At 40.6% G+C, this 17,605-nt stretch overlaps 1 protein-coding gene across 2 annotated transcripts in view; it reads left to right on the forward strand.

Annotated features, from left to right (window-relative positions):
• The first annotated feature begins 955 nt into the window (after window positions 1-955).
• The window catches only part of MGAT5 (alpha-1,6-mannosylglycoprotein 6-beta-N-acetylglucosaminyltransferase), a 133,928-nt gene continuing 117,278 nt past the window's right edge, over window positions 956-17,605 (forward strand). The window contains exons 1-2 of one of the 2 annotated variants that reach the window (XM_075757179.1): window positions 988-1,092; window positions 4,169-4,392. The gene's annotated coding sequence lies outside the window, so the exon portion shown is untranslated. Of the gene's footprint in view, window positions 1,093-4,168; window positions 4,393-17,605 lie in introns of both variants that reach the window. The other variant, XM_075757178.1, reaches the window with a different exon arrangement.

The following is a 17,605-nucleotide window of genomic DNA, read 5'->3' on the forward strand; positions in this document are numbered from 1 at the left end:
TAAAGGCGACCTAAGAAGTAGATGAATACCCTACAACTCCGGGCACAAATACCTGCGTGTGTCTAATGCTTAGAAAAACGTTAGTTGATATAATACGTCCACTTAATGCAGCCAAACCCGCAACTGCTACCAAACACAAGATTCGTGCCTAACCTTACACGTTTGTCAAGGCTGTGCAGATTTTGGTGGACAAGCCCGTGGAAAGCAGAAGAGGGCTCTCAGGACGCTGTTTTGGGGCGCGGGGTCAGCCAGCACTCTCCCAGCCATGTTTATCTGTACCTGCTTTCCTGACCTCTGGCTGACAAACTGCGCAGCACCGTGAGGCAACAGCGGCGGTCTCCCGGGCCGTTCCTCCCCGCCAGCCCCTCGGCGGGCTCCACTAGGCCCGAGGGCGGCCCGCCGCCCCGAGGGGCCACCGGCCGCTCGCTGACAGGGCCCCGCAGTGGCGGGGCCAGCCACAGAGAGGTGCGAGGAGAAAAGGGCCCGCTCAAGGGAGGACGAGGTCGGAGCAGCGGCGCGAGCCGAGGCAGTCCCTCAGGAGCACGGGGCTGAGGGGCGCCGAGGCGTTACGCCGCCGGCGGGCTCGTGGGCGTTTCCCGGTGGAGCCCCCCCGCACACTCACCACAGCGTGCCACGGCTGCGCACGAGCGGCCATGCCCGCGTGCGGGCGGTTTCTCCTCACACCTGCGGCTGCTCGCGCCCCGCCGCCCGCCCCTACGCGCGCGCGCTCCGCAGCCGGGCAGGCACTTTGCACACGTTCCCTCGCTCGGCCTCGGCCCTGTCACAGGCGCTTCCGGCCGGGCGGGCCGCTGGCGCGCGCTCCCCCCTCCCGCGCGGCCGCCGACCGTGCCGCCTGCACGCGGGCGGGCGCTGCTGTGCAGCGCTGCGCCGCGCGCCCTCGCTCGCTCTGTCTCGCGCTCTCTCGCGGCTGGCAGTTTGCAGACGCTCCCTTGCGCCCGCCCGCCTCCAGGTGGCCCGGCCCCCACGGCGGGCGCGGCGGCCGTCCCTCAGCCCGGGCCGGCCTCCGCCGAGGACCATGGGCGATGCGCTCCTCCCGGCGCGGGGGGTTGCGCACAGGCGGCGCCGGAGGAGGTGAGGCGGCCCTGGGGTTGGGGGTGGTTGGGGGACCGGTGCCGCGCCCAGCTTCGCTGTGGGGGGCGCCGCCGCCGCCGTTGCAGCCCTCAGGCCGCTGCGGTTCCGCTGGCCGTGAGGGAGAGCGGTCTTCTCAGTTCTCTCATCGCGGCCGCCGCAGCCGTGCGGGGCGGGGGCCACCCCTCCCTCTCCCCCCCTCTCCCCCCCCACCCCCCCGCCCCGCCACATCGTCCCCTCCGGGGGCCGGCTCGGCGCGGGGGAGCCGCTTGCCCAGGTGCCGTGGGGCGCCGCGAGGCGGGGCCGGCGGCGGGTGGGGGTGCAGAACGGGAGAGAGGGGAATCGCTGAAGCAGCCGCTTCGATGCGGCGGGGCCCGTCCTTGCCGCGGCCCGGCCGCCCCCGTCACCTTGCGTAACGACCTTCCGCGCCCGGCCGGGTGGGGAGAGTCTCCGCGGGCAGCGGCTGCCGCCCCCCGAGCAAAGCCGGGGCTCGGGAGGTGTCTCCAGGGCGGGGGCGGCCCCGGGGAGCTCGGCGGTGGCCGCCCACCGTGTGCCTGGGCGGCGGTGGGCAGCCCGGGAGGGCGGGCGGGCGAGCGCGCCTCTGAGGAGGTTTTATCGAAGCGCGGGTGGCAAGCTTCGCCGTGGGTGAAAGGATGAATCTCGGGCGAAAGTCTGTTGAAATCTCCCCGTTACGATCCGATTTACAGGCTCTCGGTTCCACCCGCTGCTGGTTTTGTTTCCTCTTCAGACTTCGTAAACCTCTAGGAAGTGAATTTGAGAAAAAGGTTCCTGAAAACTGTTACCTCTGTGCCAACTGTCCTTTCGTCTGCCATGTCTACTGCTTTTTTGCCAGAGGTGCATTGGGCTTTAGATTGGAAATAACAATGCTCTTCATTTCTCAGGTCCAATATTTCTTACACATCAACATCATTTTGTGGTTTGATTGTAAGGATCTATTTTTCTGTGAAAAGCAGTGGCTGACCTGATGTGATTGCGTAGGTGTGCAGACATTAAATAAGAATTTTGAGGGCCTGTTTTATTGTTTCCCTTGAGTTTTAGCAACTATTTAAGGTAAACTTACTTTTTAATATATTTAGGGGAAAATAAATTTTGCTTGGTTTTGAGGAACCAAATCTTGGTAGAGGCTTTCCTCACTCTTAACATAGGGAGTGTAGGTTCCATCTTTTCCAGACACAGTATAATATCAATCTCATCTTTTGAGTGCATATTTCTCTTTTTGGCATTGTGGTCAGTAAATTTGGGAGAATGAATTTTTAATTCTTGCATTAGGTTTTGATACATCAATCTCTCTTGATAACTGCAGTAAGAATAGCATAGGCTCACTCTTGAGATTCATGTGATTCTAGTACACAATCTTACTTGTCTAAAAAGGTCTGTCACCTTGTCCCCATAAAATAGTATGATAGCTTTTTCAACAGCGTGACTCATAATCCTGGAGACAGGAATGAATTTTGACTTAGTGCAGTGCAAGTGCTTTATCTCAGCAAACAGCCTTGTGTGTAGAAAATTTAAGTAGGGTGGAGGGAATGGCTGGTACTGTATCTGTTAATCTTTGTCCTCAGGACAGCAGCTGAAGTTGTTCACAGGCTAGGGGTATGTCTTCACACCCAAATCAATGAAGTGATCTCAGTTCTTTCAAAATACTTTTGCCATTTTATAAAAGCTTTCAGAAAAGGAGGAACCAGTTAGTTCTTGTTGTTTATTATTGAAAACATTTTGCCTGGGGACACTGAGTCCAATTTAGTCTGAATGGGTATTTACCTTTTTACTTCTTCATCTCTGTGTAATGACTATGACTGTTCTTCATGAGAAACTCTGCTTACTGCAACACCCACAGTTCACATAATTACTGGTGGCTGTACCAAGCCTAACAGTAGGAAAAAAATCTTCACCTTTTTTTTCTGGTGGTTTTGTTACATAAAAGGTAATTTTCACTACTGCTTCCTGTTCTTTACCTATATGAGATGAGGTAGGGAATAGTTTAGTCTTAAAACGGCCCATGGAGCAGCATGTTTAGCAAAAGGAATGTCTGTTCTTCATAATATAATGTATGCAGACTGCTTTCTATTGCTCTTATATAGAATATGGATTCATTTTGTAGAAGCAGAATAAGGATTACATAAGAACATATGCTTCCTCTTTTCTGGGTGATAATTCCATCTTGCTGTCCAGGAGGAAGGCAGCTTATACAGCCTGGACTGAAAAGATGCTGAAAGACAAAGTGACCGAATATAAGAAGATCAGGTTGTTTAAGCTCCTAAAACTAAACTGCCTAAAACTTGGGAAGCAGCAGCAACACTGGGTGCAAATCATCTAAAATCCTTAATCTCCTTCATGAAATAGAATCTGGCAAAATAATGAAGTGTTCTGAATTCCTAAAATGACTTAGAATAAAGACAATTGCTCTCCAATTTTGTTATGTCCCTCCAACCAGATTCCCTTCCTTTCCCTGTTAAAAAAAAAAAAAAGCTTTATACCGTTGATTTCTATGCTTGAGATAATATGTAGAACTGTATTGGCACCACTCATTTCCCTTCAAGTTTGAAATTATTTTTTTAATTTCATTTGCAAGGTTATGTTTTTGGCATTGTGTGCTGCGGCTATCTAACAAGTTCGCTCTGCTTTTGCTTCTGTTTAATAAAATAGCTTAGTATGCAGTTTTCTTCCTCATATTTGCTCTAAAATTTTAATAGAACTTCAGGAGTAGTTGGCATTAACTGCCCTTCACTGATACAGTAACTTGATGATTACCTATGTGGTAGGTGTTTTGAAGGCTTATGGGAATGCAGTGTTCATGTTTTGAGCAGATTGAGATCTAAAGAAGACTGTCCTAGTGTTTCATGAGAGAATGGGAGAATATTAGTTCAGTTTTATTGATGGGGGAGCAGTGATAAAGGAGATTCAGTGGCAAATATTACTTTATGGTTATTTGCCAACAGATTGTCTGACTTGGTCTATGCTTAGTCTCTTAAATAGATGGTGCAAAGAAATACAGTATGATGAATACCAAAAAAGCCAGGTTCTGATAGTATTTTCATTATGTTATTTATTCCTAAAGTGTCTGCAGAACTCTTCTGCTTAGCCCAGTTTGGAACCGGAGCAGTACTCCAGCAGCAACTCTTGGTTACGAACATCGGAAGCATCTGCTGAAGGAAATGAACATGCTGCACAGTGCTAATCAGCTGGGAATCTGATGAGTGGAAACTCTTGGAGGAATCAAGCAGTTTTGCTATTACTGCATCTTCAATTTAAAAAATTCTTAACTGATTGGAGTGGAATAAGGTCATCCTTTATTCTCTCTACTTGTGCTGAATTAGTATTTATGCATCTCTGCCTTTCATATACCACATATGCATATGCACTTAAAGAAAACAACCCCAACACCAAAACCTAAAAAATCTTTTGTCTTCCACACTTCAGAAGAAACAGTGGAATTTTGTATTTGCCTCTGTGTGTATGTGTGCACACTCAACTCTCATTTTCTTCTTTTAGCCTCCTATTACTGGCATGCATTATTGAAGTGGTAAAGGCTTCCTTATGTGTTTCACTTTCATTTCTTGAACAACCCACACCTGTGATATAATGAAGTATAAGTTCTGTGAGGAATAAGTCGCGTTCAGATTGTGTTTTAATAGTGGCTTGATTTCCATCACTTCTGACCCCATCTTTTTTTGTCAGTTTCTTGTTTGTTCATGTGAGTTGATAACTCACATACTGTAACTCATGGCCACAAAGAGAAGGTGACTAAACTTTTATACAGGCTTATGTTACTTCAGTGAAGGGTTTTGGATATTGACGTAGGCTCTCTTAATTGGATGACATTTGAAGAGGAGCCACCATAATGATGGAGAATTGGTGACACAAGGGCTGACACAGCCTCCCAGATGTGAGGCGGTGGCTTTTTGTGACAATGCAAACTTTTATCAGGGTGGATAGCGTTATTCTTCTATTGAAGCTGGAACAGTTCAGCTGCCTTGAGATGAATTTGTGGGGTTTTGTTCTTGCATTCCAACAAAGAGAAGTCTTTGCTTTAATCGTGTCAGTCCTTCAAGCCCAAGGTATATGCATGCACTCAGGTCAGGATTTAGCTCCTTTGAGGAACTTCTGCTAAAATTATGGCATTTTCTTATGTGTGTGGCAGCTTGCATACTAGGGAGACACTGCAGTGAAAGAACAGAGAAGAGAAAATTAGTTTGGGGGACAGGGATTCCCTCTTAGAGTACTGTAAGAAGCAAAGTCCTTTTCATGAGGAAAGCTTAAGTCAATGCTGTGATTCGTTTGATTTATTATTTATGGTTTGTATGAGTTAAGAATCCTGTGATCCTGGCCCTTTGAGTCTCACAAGGTCCTCTTATTCCTGTTAGCTAACTGTATTTCTTCATACATCCCATAGGCATTCCAAACTGTTTAACCTTGATTATTAGTCTAACCTACTGATGTTTGTCTTACTGATTTTTATATCCTGATAAAAGCCTGTAATCTTTGAAAGCTAGCAACCACCTCCTTTGACCTTGTCCTTTAGACAAAGGGATTTTTGTAGGTTACAAGTAGCAGGCACAACCTGATTTTACTTTTATCAGTTGTTGCTATTGGGTCACATAGTTTGTTGCATTTTTTTGTATATAAATTTTTGCCATATAATGTAGTCTTTGTGGTTACGTTTCCTTAGAATAGTTTTATAACTAAAACCTTTTCTTCACTCTTGGGAGTTAGGTAATGAAGTTTATTGCTGCTTCCTTTCCCTTGCCTGTTAAGGTTGTGTTCTTCCCTTCCCTAGGAAACAGAGAAGTCATACATGCACCATGACTGGTACAGCATTTTATATAACCTGTATTGAGGTCCTAGCAAAGCATTTTTGGATAGCTACTAATCAAGTCGTAGATTGGGTATTATGAAAAATTTCTTCACCGAAAGGATTGGAACAGGCTGCCCAGGGAAGTGGTTGAGTCACCATCCCTGGAGGTAGTTAAAAGACTTGTAGATACGGCACTTCGGGACATCGTTTAGTGGTGGACTTGGCAGTGTTAGGTTTACGGTTGGACTCCTAAATGATTCTATGATTCTAAGTTCTCATAAAAGGTACAAGCTGCAGCAAATCATCAATCCTGCCTAAAGGTTGTATTTTATGATGTGGATGGTTTTTAGAGATGTGACATCTCAAGATCCTGAACTTTTGGACCTTTTGGAACTTTTCGTGATAGTCCTCTTGTCTGCAATATGTATGACTAAAGTAGATTAACACATTCTTACAGAATATACTTGTTAGTACAAATGTATCTGCATATATTCACTGAGGCAGTAGTTCTCTTGGGTTTAAAATGCTGTCTTATCCCTTTTTTCTTTTTTTTTTTTTTTTTGTGTCCCCTCCCTTGCTCTCTCTGTGCGTTTCTTCCTTTGCTGCAGAGAACTAATGCTGTTCAGTGCAGTTTTTGGAAGTCTCCCTTGAACTCTGCAGAGCATGACTGTAGAATGCATGTCATACACCTTGCAGATAATTTTAGCTATTAAGGACCCCATGTAACCAAACTTGCATTTCCTCTGCTATCATGACCTTTTTTTTTTTTGTAAAATGAAGTGTAAAATGTGTTTTGATTGAAGATGGTCTATCTGAAATATTTCATTATTCATGTAAAACTTGTCTACGTAGGATACATGAGTTAAGAAAAATATGCATAAGTCCTTCATTCAGTGAATTTGAACATTGATATGGTATTCATAGCAAAAATCTTTTAACAGATCATCCAAGTCCTGACAAGCTTTTAAGTAACTTCTATGAATCTTTCTTGATAGGTCCTGTTCAAGTACAGTTTGTGCAATGATTTAATTTTCTGTATTGTAGATTAAGAAGAGTGAAAAACACTAGCTTTTACTTGCTCTGGAGAAAGTTTTACACTGTACCGTTAGACCTCTGTATCGGACATACCAATTGATTACTTTTTCTGAAAAGTTTGTTTAAAAAAACCAAACACAAAACCTAGAATAAATGTGAGGAATTTTTCTAACTTGGTAGTTACCAGATTTGATGTTGTTCGTTTATTCATTCTATACCAAGACATTGTAACATGATTGTATTGAATGCTGAATAAAACTCTTAGCTGTAGAATGAAAGTCCCACGCTGCTTCAGTGCACTGTAGTGTGAAGGCTATTTCTGCCTAAAAGAAACATTTCCCGTACTAATGCCTCTAACATAGTACTCTAAGTAACGTGAACCCTGAAATAGTTTGCTTCTCCTGATGCTGGTTTGAATTGCCCATTTCTGTGTAGATGTAATTGAAGCTTGCTGGTTTTCATAATTAAAATAGCAATAAAAACAGAAAACACAGAATCTGTCTAGAAGTATTCAGCAAACAGTGACAGCCAGATCTTCATCATCATCAGATTCTCAGGATGAGTTTTTCTGTCTTGCTTTTGGTATGAATTGTACACTAAAATGGGCCCCCTTTTCCTTAAAAAAAAAAAAAAAAAAAAAGAAAAAAAAATATAGAGTATTATCTTCTTGTGTCTTTGTTTACCTGATCTTGGAATTTCTGAGCCACCTGGCAAAGGAGCTTTCTCTTTGGGGGGTGGGGGGGGGAAAGAAAGTAAGCAGACAGATATGTTTCATGCCTGGGAAGAAGCTGAAATATTCTTAACATAGAAACTTTAAAACCTATTTGGCAAGCTACTGTAAACAGCTATTTGGCAAACTCCTGTGGTAAAGTTAAAGGAGCTTGACAATTGTTCTCTGTGGGTGCTAATACATTTTATGTGGATAAAAACTTGCCTGCCTACTTCACACAGACAGACAGGCACACCTCCAAACCCCTCCACCAACCCAGCTTTTGAAACACTAACAATCCTGACAAAAATGCATTTGGCTAATAGTAGGCATATAGTGGATTCAGAGATGATTTTGTCAGGAAGAGGGGCTGCAAAATGAGTAGTTATTGCTTGGATAGTAATAAGAGGTTTAAAAAACAAGTGGGCAAGCAGTCCAAGTAAGGCACCAATTTGATACTCAGATTGTGGAGATCTTAGAGGCATACTTGCAAGCAGTGAGTAGGAGCAGAAAACTTACTATTTCTCAGTCTCTGTGTGTTGATGGAATTTAAGGTAGGAAATGTTAAAATACATACCTCTATTGCAAGGATTGCGGAAAAAAGTTTCAGAGAGATCACGAAAAAAAATCTGAAAAAAGATTTGGAGGACTGAGCAAATTTTGAGAGAGGCTTTTGAAGAACTTGAACTGTTTGTCTGGAAGTCAAACTGAATTTAGAAATTGGGCATTAAATTTGAATAGACATATAGCCAAATTAGAATATCTAATGGTTTTCTTTCTCCTTAGAGTTAATTCAGAACTGTCATTCCTGTATTTTGTCAGTTAAATCAGTATTTGTGTTTCCTGATCTGACAGAACAGGAAAAGGATGTGGAACGTTGTGTAGGGGAAAAAAAGACACAAAAATTTCTCAATCTTTACCAGACTTCAGCCTAGGTTGTACAGGATATTTGACTAGATTATTAAAGCTACATTATTCCGATCAGTTCCTTCGCCCATTGATTTTTGCAAGTTCTTGTAAAAATGAACAGCTTCCCTCCCTGTATTTCTCTTCGTGAAATGCACTTTCTCAATCAGTACTATTGATCCTCCAAGAACATGGTGAAATGCAGTATTGTTCTGTTTACACTTAACATCTATTTGTGTTACGCAGCTACTTTTCTTTTACTAGATTGGAAAAAAGCATGCAGGAGGAGAATGCTGCAAATGCTTCCAGTAGTTTCTCTTCTCAAGCTAACAGCTATTTTACTATAGATAAAATCAACCAGTTCTGGATACTTAGTCTAATTTTGAGAGCCTGTGATAAAGTTAAATGAATATGCTATGATTATACTTTAAAATATTAGGTTGTTATTTCTAATAGTTATTTTATTAGATACCAGTTGAGTTTATTAATCAGTTTTAGAAAAAAATACTTTGTTTTGATGTCATAACTTCTCTTGAAAGCAAAATATAAACTATACTACTTATAGATAAGATAGTAATCTGTAGTTGTTCTTGGAATACTTTCCCAGATTTTTTTCAGTAGCTTGGCAGTCTTATGTTCAAGAAATTGGATAATCAGTGAAATAAAAACTTCCGATTCTTTCAATGATGTTAGAAATGAAACCGAGTGGCATGCTTGACAAAGCGAGTTGACGTGTCTGAATCTAGATCTCAGTGGTTTGAGACTTACGGGGAAGCTCATCGATCTCATTCTGTGGCCCCAGTTGTTAATCTTTGTGAAATCTTTGTTTGAGTCTCTTAAGTGACTCTCCTTGGGTTCTGGATTGCTAACCTTACAGGATTATGCATGATTCCTTTGAGGAGAAGCTTGCAGTAACTTTCACCTAGCCTGTGTTACCAAAATTCTCACCTAGGTATGTTAAAGAATATTTGAGGGAGCAAGGAAGAGCTTCAGGCTGGAAGATGATTGAGGGTTTGGCCTCTCTGCTGGAGTTTATTACAGATGGCTACTTAGTAGCAGCTGAGATGAAGTTCTGTGAAAATAGTACTTGCCCTGTGGAAGTTTGGCATTTTAGTTCACCAGTTGATCTATACTGGCTGCTGAATGACCAGTGAGTGAGTAGTTCTTGCAATGCTGCTGGTACATTACCAGCAGTGATTCTGTGTGCCACCAGCCTGTAGTGAAAGGAATGGATTTTTGTAATGATGTAACAAGAGTTTAAGTGCAGTGGCTAAAGTTCTGTACTGGTGTAAAAGGCATATTGCTGTTTACTTCAGCTCTTTTTGAGTTGATGCTATTTAAACTTCTGGCTCTGTATATTGTAACTAGTACAACAAGGCTCAAGTGCGCACTTAAACTTTCCTTTGAGAGCTGCACTGGCTGATACAGAGCAAAAGCTTGTAACAGGTTCAGCTTCTGTTTAAGTCCTTGTACCTTGATTAATTTCCTGACATAGTAGTTTCCATATGTACTGGTTGTGAAAGGGCAAGAAGTACATTTGAAGTACAAGTTTTCTACATCTCGTGTATTTGAACAACTGGTTTGGGGTTTTTTTTTCCCATCCACCATTAGTACTCTGTTTTGTTAGAATTGCCTTGGCCTCTCTTCAGATTGTTGTTTGTACCTCAAGTCTTACTCTGCCCTTGAGTATTGTTCCCACTGGATATGTCAAGCTTGAATTCTGTGGTCCAACTGATAATCTGATACTTCAAGGTATGGTATTCAGAATATTCTCTGTAACTCTGTGGTCTTTAATCTACGTTTTTTAATTTGTAGTACCTTTCGGTAATCAAATGTTCTGTGCTCTGATCAGAGGAGAAGTAACACCAGCATTTGGTGGTGGTTTTATGTGGGAATGTCATTAGTCTTCTGGTCTTCACCAAGACCGCAGTTAGATGAAATTTGTGCCATCATACCAATCTCTCCCCATTTCCTATCAGTGCATTTATGCGTCAGTGTGGTGAACTGGCTGACAGACTCCTGTGGCTGTAAATGACTTCCTGGCATTTGGCCGTTGGTGTTTCAGAATGACAACGTTCCCTGTCTGTCTTCACCTTTTAGTCATATAGGCTGGGGAAGGAGGTTGGAGAGGGATAAAGATGCTGCTTTCACTGACAGTGCTGATTTTGGGGTATTCAAATGTCAGCCTAATTTAGAAGATTGTGTTCTTATTACTTCTTAAAATGTTAGGTTAGCAGAGGGTTAATATTGGTTAATGTCGTATCCTAACTGGGGTCAAATGGCCCCAGTTTTATCTAGACAGTTAATGTGTTTGGGTTTTTTTTCCAAAGAGACTTACTCTGTGTAAGTACTATCAACATATGTTTTTATATTTGTTTAGATAAACTTAAAAAAAAAAATATCTGATTTCTGATATACAACTTGGATTTCATGCTATCGATTTTGGATGTGTATTATGAAGAGGTTTTTAATGAAGGTGTACTCTTGCCCTTTCACAAGCTACAGAGTATTTTTAAATATGCCACTCACCTTATTCTTTAAATAACTAAAATTGGACATTTCATTAAAAAGGCTGCTGATGCAGCATTGTAGTTTGGCAGAAATTACTCTAGGAACCTTAGAGTGTTCAACGTGTCCGCCTTGCCTGTACTGGTGGGGATCAAGCTTATTGCTCAGGATAAAAATGTTTGTCCAGGCCACAAAAATGCAGGATTAAAACCTTCTCATTGTTTTGTACTGATCAGCTCTGTCATCCTTGCATTTGACAAATGAAGGAAGAAGTCTGTCAAATGTTATTAGTATACTTTTCCTAATATATTCTTATTTGGCTTGTGTGTGTGGCTGAGTGAGCTGCTGACAGTTGTCCCATTTATTATGGTATTAAGGTCTTTATTTCCTTATAAAATGTATTTAGATTATCACATAAAGTACATCAGTGCTTGAGTTGTAAAACTGATTAAAAAAAAAAAATAAAAGAATGGGGGAAAGTGTTAGAAATTCTCCAGAATACTGTGTAACAGGTTTCAGGGTTTTAGTCATGCTTTTCTTTCCATTTTGGCTTGTGTCAGTCTCCTTTCTTCTCTATTTTGTGTAATTTGAAGCATGTTTTCTTTGTCACTGCTACTTAATTATTGCTATTACCACTGCCTCTGCTGTTCCACATCCTAAAAGACTGAAGGGCCAATCATGTTGTGCTCTCTGTTCATATGGGCTTTAGGATCTATGCAGGCAGCAGATGTATTTTCTGTTCTGCTCAGCACTGTGAAGCCTTCCACTGTGAAGATTTTAGTGAATCTCTTATTCAGCAGATGTGTTAAAGTCCAGCTATCTCTCAATTCTAAGTATGCTTATTTTGAGTTAGGGGTTTTTTTTGTGGTTGGTCAAGCTGCATTTCAGTTAGGTGTGAGAACTGTTTTGGGTATCCTCTGCTGTGCTCAGAAAAAAAGCACAATCTCCTCCTTAATCCAGATTTCTGAATGGCTTTTGCCTTTTTTCTCCTAAAATCTCATCTTGAAGGATAAGATTTCACCACATGACTTGAAATTTTTTCACACACATTACACTTAATCTTTACCTCATGCATTCCTTCCCGTCCCCCAAAGTGTACTTCTGAAATTCTGTCTCATGTTTGTGTATTGTAAAGGTATTTCTTTATTAAATCATTTATCAAATGTCCTTATTTACTGAACTCTTTGACTTCTACAATTGGACTAAAACAGAGCTCCTCATTCTGCCCCACCCACCAAACCTGGATGGATTTTTTTTCTGTACAATGAAGTTGATAAAGTCTCTGGTATATGCACAATCTGTGCTGAATCTTTGTTATAATCAGCTAATAATAGATACAAGATGAACTAGAACCTTTCTGTTGGATTCCTTACCACCTAATTATCAAAACAGATGATTTCAAGCTAGGATTGCATGCCTTCAGAAGGCCAGTTGATCTTGCATCTTTTTCTTTGTCACATCAACAACTTTTTCACACAGATCCTCTTTCTTGTCTTTTTTTCTGATGTGGCTTTTTCAACTGACCTCAAGCAACTGTCTGTAATGATTAAGGCCATTTTTACTGAAGGTCTGACTCTCTGCCAATGTTGCACAAACTTTGAATCTACGGAAAATGAAAGTAGCACACTGAAGAGGTGAGTAATTGCCGAGTGTCCTGTAGTTTGTCTGGATCTGCGGATTTTTTTCCCTGGGGGTTATTGTACCAGAACTGACTTCCATATTTTTGCTAATATATTTAATATGTTATTGCAATAATATATTTGGCTTGATTATTCTAAATGTTTGTATAGGAATCTCTTCATTATACCCTCCAAAAAAAAGCCAGTCAGGATAAACAAATGAAAGTATTATGGAGAAAATGGAAGTTTGCTACTTTAAATTGTCTCAGTGGTCTGTTAGAATATAGGAAAGCTGAGTAGAGCCAGGTATCAGATAAATCTGAATTTAGACAACTTTTAAAATACTGTTTTCTGAAATTTCTGGTAAATCCATGCTAGCTATTGTCTTTTCATAATTAAGCTGCTTCTTTTGTAAGCTGGCTTTTTTGAGTCCCTCCTTGAGCTTTCATTGTATACAGACTTCAGGTGTCTAATGTGGAATCGTGAATGTTATAGCAGCTACTTAGAGCCATGAAGCAGTAGTTGGTTTTGCTTTTTATCTTTTTAAACTAAATGAAGGAAAACTCCATCCAATTCTAAAGAATCTTAGAGGATGATAGGTAGAGGAAGATCTGGTGGTAGTGGTAGTGAAGTTGTTCTTAAGGCGTTATTAAATTAACTGGTTGAGTACTGCTCTCTTTAAGGTAAAGCAGACTTGAGTATGAAAAGCAGGAACAATGCTGTAATGAGAGAGAGGTTAGGAGTTAAATGAAACCTTACCCATGGGAAAAACAACTTAATTGCTCAACTGTCTTGAAGATAAGATATTTTCTTAGGTTTGGAAAATAAATGAAAGTCACTCAAAAGTCATATGCCAAAATAACTGCATGCAATAATAATTTTTTTATTTAAATAAATGTAAGACCATAGAGATGATTTCCAAAGCACTCTTCAGACTTAAACCTCAAGTCATGTGTTGAATCCAAACTGTAGGATACATCTCTTCTCAGCATTAAAACAGCAGCCTAAGTTGGAGTAAAGCTTGGGAGCTATTTAGTGATACAAAGCTGTATAAAGAAATATCATATCTTTTTTGAAATAGAGGGAAATGTTGGGAAAATATATTCTTTCTTTTGGCAGGCTATTAGCATGACCAGTTCTTCTCTTTAAGACCAGACCAATGAACTTGAGTAACTAACTACTGCTGGGTTTTGGTTTTTCCCCCATCTAATTAAAGATACTGTTATACTCTGCATGCATGTGGCTCAAATACCAGTTTATCTACTTGCTGCAGTGGAACACAGGTGTAAGCCAGTAGGCTAAGATATGATATAGTGGTAGGATAGTCTGTCTACGTTGGATCCTCGTGGTTCTAGCTTACAAAGCAAATGGACTGCTCTGGATGTTGGAATGTGCTAAGATAATACCTTAAATAGTTATCTGCAGGTTATCTGTCAAATCCTGGCTGTTACAAAGATAAATCAATGTAGACTAATGATACAGAGTTTAAAAGAGAAAGGCTTTTTTTACCAACTTATCTTTTAAAGATGTATTTGCCAGCACATTTCCCCAGTGAGTAGAAAGGAATGAGTATTTTCATAATATTAGAAAATCTGTTACTCTGTCTCTCTGCCTATCTTTTTCTCTTCATTAGCTATGACTAAACAGTAAAGAAATCCATTCAGTTGTGGTGGTGTCAGTATAGTGGTCTCACTTTTCCTCTCAGCTAGTACTACAGTACTGTTTCAAGACCGTTTAAATTCTGCTCAGAGCTGTAAGTGATCTTTTTGGTAGCCTTATATGCATTTACATTAGCTGCTGGATTGTAACAATTTTCACATGGAATGTCTGAAAGTGGATTTTTTTTTTTTAATACATATTTATAGATGAGCATTCATGTCTTAAGAGTTGTAGGTTTATTTCAGGTCTTGTGCCTTTACCTAGCTAGCATTAACTTGGTTCTAGGAAGATACTTCCTGATGCAGGCTGGGAGGTCCAGAAGAAAATCAGCAAGTAGAAATAATTCCACTGGGCTTGCACCTTTCATACAAAGTGTCTTCTCTAAGAGCTCTTCATCTAATTAAACATTAGGTACAGTGCATGGTATACTGCAACCCAAATATCATCCTTGCTAATAATGGAAGTTTCTTTTGAGGCAAGCCTTCTATCACTGTATTTGTCCTGAGACGTCTCCTAATTTTACCTTGTTAGCTCAAAATACACAATTTTTCGATGTCACCATTCTAGAGGTGGACAATATTGCCTATTGAATTTCCTTTTTGATTCTGGAAACCGTTTGGGTTTAGGAAGCTAAAGACGTTTGCAGTAGGACAAGTCCTACTGTAGATGTTGGCTAGAGTTTAGGATGCAAACGCAGTGGAAAGATGATATCTAGATTATAGCTATAGCATCTGATCTTAAGCTGTCAATGTCACTTGTCATAACTGGAGGTAGTTTTTAGAGCTTTTTTTTTTTTATGTTGGGGGCAAGGAGGAAGGAAACCTTGATGCTTACATTTTTATTGCTTATAATGCATTTGTATTTTTGAAACACTAGAGAACTAACATAATAACTAAGCTAATGTGTTTGAATGGACCATGGAAGTCTGACTTAACTGCCTTGTAAGTCTTGTCCCTGTGATTCAGATAGTATTTGGCGAATATATGGATACTTTGTTGTATGTGTGTGGTGTTTTCAAATTATATTAATTTCTGTCCAGTGTGTGAAGGAGCTTTTAGTTGGTACACTGCAAGATTTTCTGCTAGAAGGGACCTGGTTATTTTTCCTCCTCTTCCATACCTGTGAACAACATCTAGACTGGTTTCTATTGCAGTGGCAAAGAGATTTGTTAATGTTAAGTTTTATGTGCCCTTTTAGAGAATACTTATGAAGTGGATCTGTTTCTGCTTGGTTTTTGGAAAACCATTTCATTTAATGACAATGCTTCAGTTTATACATGTTTTCTAAGAACTGACTTGTGTTCCCATCACTGGTGGGAGAAGACCTCAATGTGCTTGCTTGAGAACGTGCCAAAGAGCATACATGGTGGAATTCCAGGACTGGTGAAAATTTAAGAGGAGGGTAACAGGTATTAAACATAGCTACATAGCTTCAGATTATATAATCCTTGTACAGTTCAGCCAAGTGCAAAATTACCTCACCAGATTTGTCTTTTTTTTTTTTTTTTTTTAATTGACTTGAAAAGATGAAGAGGGACAGAATGACTTAAACTGAGAAAGTTCAGAAAACTATGGTAGGCAGGTGAGCAAAATAATGATCTGGTTCAGACTGAAAAACATAAGATTAAATCCATGGCAAGGCAAATATAATCTCATTTTGTAGTTATATAAGACTTTAAAGTGGGTCATCAGTGTTGGGGAAAAACATGCCTTCATTTTCTAGGCTTTTTTTTTTTTTAACATACCAAATAAGGTTTTTCTCTCCTCCCCTTCCCACACTAGAAGGAACCCTTTCCTCTAGGGACGAAGATAGAGTGAAGCTAAATATATCACTTGTCTGCTTTATTCTCTGTCATGTTGCTTCAGTGGTAATCATGGTTTTGAGATTTACCTTCAGAGATTCTGCCTGACATATGGTGATGTGCATAATGAATATAGGCAAACATATAGCAATTTAAAATTCATTCTTTATTGCACTTTGGTTTTAGTTTACAAGTTGCTATAAAAATTAAAGGGATTTTATAAGCATTAATCTATGCACTTAGGGAAAATTTCACCTTAATTCTTTATTATTTATGTGAGATGGAGAAAAAACAGCTTAAGACCCTGCTTGAGAGTTGGTGTTCTTTTATTTTCTAGTTTCAAATGATATACAGGAAGGTTAAGTTTCTCTTCTTTGAAAGTTCTTTTCCAGGAAGGAGAGGAAGTTGATAGAGTTTGAGGGCCATGACCTGTGTGGCTTAGTTACAGATTTTTGGTTGATGTTCGTTTGTTTGGGTTTTTTCCTGAAGCATCAGCTAGAAGAATCTGAAGAACATCAGGCTGAGGAGAGAGGAGTGTGGTTGCATGCGTCTGTAGGAGAAGGAGGCCTGAGAGATGACAGCTACAGAGAGATTTTTAGGTAGAAAGGAAATGGCTTCTTCAGCAGACCTTTAGAACTGAGAGATACAAAGGGAAGTGCGCTTAGGTGTCCTCTAGACATCTGGAAATGTAGACATCAAAAACTTGGTTATCTCTCAAACTCTTTTTTTTATACTGTGTTTTTGGTAATTGGGGAAAGGACTGAAATGTTCACTTTCCCATTCATAACTGGAACCATGCAATGATGAAGAAAAAGTACATACTGCTGTAAATAATGTTCAAACTGTAGCTCTTCCTTTGATACTCCTTACTCTGTCAGAATTTGCGTAATTGGTTGCCAGCAATGGGACTTGTGTCCAAAAAAATCCAGCTTTCAGCTTCTGATGATTGAGATAATTTACTTTGACTTTCCATTCAGCAGCTAAGTCCTGTTAATCCAGCTTCTGGTTCATCCTGTATTTAAATTCTTTATGGGAGTTGACAGAAAAAATTTTCAGTTCATGCCAAAAACTGTATGTTGGCAAATAAACAGGTCACTATTATAATACACATCAAATGAGCATCTATTCAAGCTTTATGCGGAGCTTTTGATCACGTACTTGATAGTGAGTGATGATGTCAGAAGAGGACAACAGGACGATGGTAGAAAAGATTCTTGCAGTCTTGATAGAGGGGCCAGTTTGTACTGTCTAAACTATACTAATCAAAATAGCCAGACCAGCTTTGTAGTTGAAAAAGCAAATTACTTCTTGCCTAACTTATTTTGACTGAAGTGTCTAGGGAACACTTAGGTTAATTCCATAGGCAGATGTGAGGAGGCGATGACTTCTGGTTGGAGAAATCTGCTGGCACAGATGGATCCAGAATAGCTCACGTCTTCCTGGCAGCCTGTCACACTCAGAAA

This window comes from Balearica regulorum, chromosome 6, assembly GCF_011004875.1.
Source record: "Balearica regulorum gibbericeps isolate bBalReg1 chromosome 6, bBalReg1.pri, whole genome shotgun sequence".
Classification (NCBI taxonomy): domain Eukaryota; kingdom Metazoa; phylum Chordata; class Aves; order Gruiformes; family Gruidae; genus Balearica; species Balearica regulorum.